General features: G+C 48.3%; 1 protein-coding gene and 1 non-coding gene across 3 annotated transcripts in view; one reads left to right on the top strand and one right to left on the bottom strand.

Annotated features, from left to right (window-relative positions):
- Positions 1 to 4424, bottom strand: part of OPN1SW (opsin 1, short wave sensitive) — a 22699-nt gene that overhangs the window by 8140 nt on the left and 10135 nt on the right. The gene's annotated exons all lie outside the window — the stretch shown is intronic.
- Positions 3611 to 3682, top strand: TRNAP-AGG. Its single transcript has one exon. It is a non-coding gene; the product is annotated as a tRNA-Pro (tRNA).

The following is a 4424-nucleotide window of genomic DNA, read 5'->3' as shown; positions in this document are numbered from 1 at the left end:
TTTTTTTTCTTTCCCTCCCTCCCTTCCTCCTCCCTCTCTCCCCTTTCCTTCCTTCCTCTCTCTTTCTCTTTCCCTTTCCCTTCTTCCTTTCTTTCCTTTCTCTTTCTTTTTTCTCTTTCTTCCTTTCTTTTCTTTCCTTCTTCGTTTCTTCCTTGCTTTTTTCTCTTTTCCTTTCTTCCTCCTTCCTTCTCTTCTCCTTCCTTCCTTCCTTTCTTCTGTCCTTCCTGCCTTCCCTTCCTCTCTTCTTCTCTCTCTCTTCCCTCCCTCCCTCCCTCCCTTCCTTCCTTCTTTCCTTTCTTCCTTCTTTCCTAGCTGACAGAATCTCACTATGTTACCCCGGCTGGTCTTCAACTTCTAATCTCAAGTGATCCTCCCTCCTCAGCCTCCTGGGCTGGGATTACAGGTGTGAACCATTGCACCCAGCCAGAGATTTAAAAATTTCTATTATCAGTAGAAGTTTATTTATTTACACTCCTTTCTTTTCCTAAAACAGTTTAAGGGAAGCAAAAAAAAAAAAAAAAAAAAAAAAAGAAGAAGAAGAAAAAAAAAAGCCCGGGTGTGGTGGCTCACGCCTGTAATCCAAGCACTTTGGAGGCCAAGGTAGGTGGATCACCTGAGGTCGGGAGTTCAAGGCCAGCCTGGCCAACATGGTGAAACCCTGTCTCTACTAAAAATACAAAAATTAGCCAGGTGTGGTGGCGCATGCCTGTGATCCCAGCTACCGAGAGGCTAAGGCAGAAGAATTGCTTGAGCCCAGGAGACAGAGGTCACAGTGAGCCGAGATCACACCACTGCACTCCAGCCTGGGCAACACAGTGCAACTAAAAAAAAAAATAAATAAAAAATAAAATAAAAATATTCAGCAAAAAGAAGCTTCTTTCCCACCCAGCCTCCCAACTACTCAGTTACCCTTCTCAGAGTTAACCAGCATTAGCTTCTTGCTGTTTTTGATATGTAGGAGGTGACAGTGAGCTTGAGATGATGTGTGTGACAATGTTGTCTGTTAAGTACTGACCCATAAGACTCCCAGACAAGTGATAAGGGATGAGCTGGCATGCTCTTGTGAAAATGAGGACTCAGGATCTGCCTGTCTAACAGCCATCCTCACACTTAAGAGGGGAGTGAAGAAGCTTCTGGAGGGAGAGCCATGGTTCTCCCTAGAGAATTCCACCTGTGGCTCCTTAAATGCAGAGATAAAGGAGCAATTGAGGGCCTGAAGTCCTACTGCAAGGATGAAGGCCGCAGTGATTTTAGCCTAGAAGTAAGTTTAAAGTAGGTGCCAGTGGATTTCCACCAGGGCCATGCTCCTCTCCACTCACTCCAACGTCTAGGAGGCTTTTGGAAGCATTCAGGGTATTTCATGGTTATCACAATAGTGGAGAAAGAATTACTGGTATTCAGTGAACAGGATGCAGCTTCAGATCGACCACACAAAGAAGAATGATCCTGCCCCAAATTCCAGCAGCACCTCCAAGAGAAGCGCTGGCTAGGACCCAACCCTGGTCTCAGGCCTAAAACATTTTCAGCAAAGGCCCCCTAGGAGCCCTAGCTTTGAGCAACATCACTCTCTGGCACACTCACCAAGAGGAACCATTTAGGGAATGTGTGCTGAGGTAATGGAAGGACATGTTGCGTGCTCTTTTATTTATAAGTCAGTTTAAAGCTGGGGAACATCAACCCAAAAAAAGTCTCTTTGGTTTGAGGATAGATGAGCTGTTGCCTTCCTCTCTGGCCATGATTAGTTAGCAGAGCCAGTTATCTGGTTCAGACACTTCGATGGAAATAATACAACTTTATGCCCTGAGTACAAAAGAATGCTGGCCAGTGTATTCTCCAAAGTGAGGGCCATTCTCCCCACCTATCCAAAGGAGGGACTGGTTCGGAAGGAATCCTCCTTGAAAAGATGGAGTATGGGCTCGGGACGGTGGCTCATGCCTGTAATCCTAGCTACTTGGGAGGCTGAGGTGCGAGAATCGCTTGAACCTGGGAGGTGGAGGTTTTAGTGAGCTGAGATCGTGCCACTGCACTCCACCCTGGGTGACAGTGAGATTCTGTCTCAGTAAAACAAACAAAAAAATAGCATGGAGTGTGGAAGATTTCTCCAGGGTTACCATTTCTACTTCAAGCCAAGTGGTGAAGGCTCACCTGCCTGTCTGTTGCCACTAGTGATTTTTTTGTGCACACCCCTAGGATTTTCTTTCTTTCAGTCATTCATTCATTCCACAGACATGTGCTAAGTGATGACTATGACAGCAGTTGTGCTATGAGGATTAGAGGGATTAATCTGATAAAGTGCTCACACAAGACTGGGCACACCAAAATGCCTGGGAACTGTCTGTCTTGTCAGCCCTTGCCAAGGGTCAGGCACAGGGGGAAACCCGAAGACTGAGAAAACAGGTCTCTGCCCACGTGGAGCTCTCAGCTCACAAAAGACCTCCCCCCTGGAAGTGAGCAAGAATCCAGACTGTGATAGATGTGTACAGGGACGGTGGAAGCACAAGAAGACAGACAGCCTGACCAAGCACACCGGGGTCTCCTATGAGACCCCAGTTTCTGAGGTTCAATCACCCCCTCACTGTTTTTGGGAACCTCCCAACCTAGGCCACCCATAGGCTGTCATCAGCTCCTTCCTGGGCAGCTTCCCTGGGTAGGCTATGGTAGGGGAGGGAGTGTCGGTATTGACAGGATATATTCCCCATTTCTGGTTTTTTTAGAAAGTCTGGGTAGCTGTGTGTACTGCATTTAAAACAGGCTTCGGATTCAGATAAATATGAATAAGCTGAATTTAGGCAAATTTAAGCATTCAGATAAGTATGAAGTATAAGCTGAATTCAGGCAAGTTGTTTATCTTACAGTGAGGCAACACTGCTCTCATAAGGTAAGGTTAAATAAGATCTGTAAAGCACAGAGTACACTGCCTGGCCCGCAGCAAGCATTCAATGACAGCTTTCCTACTGTGAATTTCTCCCCTGCCTCGTGTTGCCATCATAACCCATTTCCTTTGTATAGCACTTCACAGTTTGCAAGGTGCTTTCATATACATTGTCTCACCCTGTAAGGAAGACAGGGTAGGTGTTACCTTTCCCAACCAGCAGATGAAGAAACTATGTAACCTAACAAACGTCACCTAGTCAAGAGCGAGCTGCGACAATCTTCTGGGTCCTCGCCTGGGAATCTAATGGGCTTGGAGAATGCTTTTCTGCTGGTCTGATCATGAAGTAAGAAAGAAGCATAGCTCTGAATTGAGTGCAAGGGATCCCAGCTGGGCTCACCAGCCCTGGGATGCCAGGAAAGTGGTGGTTGCCGGAGCTTGGCTTCTTCCCCAGCAGCATCTCTGTGAACTCTGTGGGGAGTCCTGGTGGGGTAACTGGCAGGTCATGGGAAAAACAGACCCTGCCTGGAAGCCTAGGCAGGGGAGTATCTGTGTGGCTCCACAACAAGCTAGGGAGGAGCAGGAGCAAACCCAGGAGCACGGCCTGCTGGAGCGCAGTGGCCTGGGCCAGGAGCCAACCTGGAAGTGGGAGGAGAGAGTTCTAAGAACTGCAAACTGCTGCTGTGGCTGCTGCTGATGTGGCAGGGAGAGCACATCTGGCAAGAGGCAAATACCAGTGGCTCGTTGGTCTAGGGGTATGATTCTCGCTTAGGGTGCGAGAGGTCCCGGGTTCAAATCCCGGACGAGCCCTACTTTTTCTGTCCCTTCTTCCCTGCCACATACACATATACCGCCTGCCCCTTCCAGGATGGAAGCAAAGAGATGGCCTTGTGGTGTGTGGCTAAAGGACCCTGAGGACAAAGTGGCAGTCAGTGTCCCGTCCCCATCCCCCCTTCACCCCCCGCCCCCGTCAGCTATGACCTATATGTACCCCATTGTTTCCACTGGGGCCAAACTGAGCAGGAAAGGACTGGCAGAGCATCTGGCTGGGCTGCATTTTATTTGGCAGAAAGACAGCCTGTCAGAGAGATCAGGACGAGGCTAGAGCCGGAGGTCAGTATCAGGCAAGCTCTCAACGTAAAACCCAAGCTAGGATGACAGTTACATTTCTGAGTCTCAAAACTTATTTCTCAGAGTTGTTAGGAGGATGAAATCAGAAACTGTGATACACCCTAGAGATGTAGGATTGTTAGGAGTTGTATTAAAGATAAAGAAAGGCTGGGCATGGTAGCTCATGCCTGTAATCCCAGCACTTTGGGAGGCCGAGGCTGGTGGATCATCTGAGGTTGAGAGTTCAAGACCAGCCTGACCAACATGGAGAAACCCCATCACTACTAAAATACAAAATTAGCTGGGGATATTTTGTATTTGCGGCGCATGCCTGTAATACCAGCTACTCAAGAGGCTGAGGCAGGAGAATGACCTGAACCCAGGAGGCGGAGGTTGTGGTGAGCCAAGATCACGCCATTGCACTCCAGCCTGGGCAACAAGA

This window comes from Sapajus apella, unplaced genomic scaffold (assembly GCF_009761245.1).
Source record: "Sapajus apella isolate SASKATOON/1434 unplaced genomic scaffold, GSC_monkey_1.0 scaffold7, whole genome shotgun sequence".
In the NCBI taxonomy this organism is placed as follows: Eukaryota; Metazoa; Chordata; class Mammalia; order Primates; family Cebidae; genus Sapajus; species Sapajus apella.
Note: the sequence above shows the minus strand (reverse complement) of the source record. Positions and strands in the feature narration are given on the sequence as shown.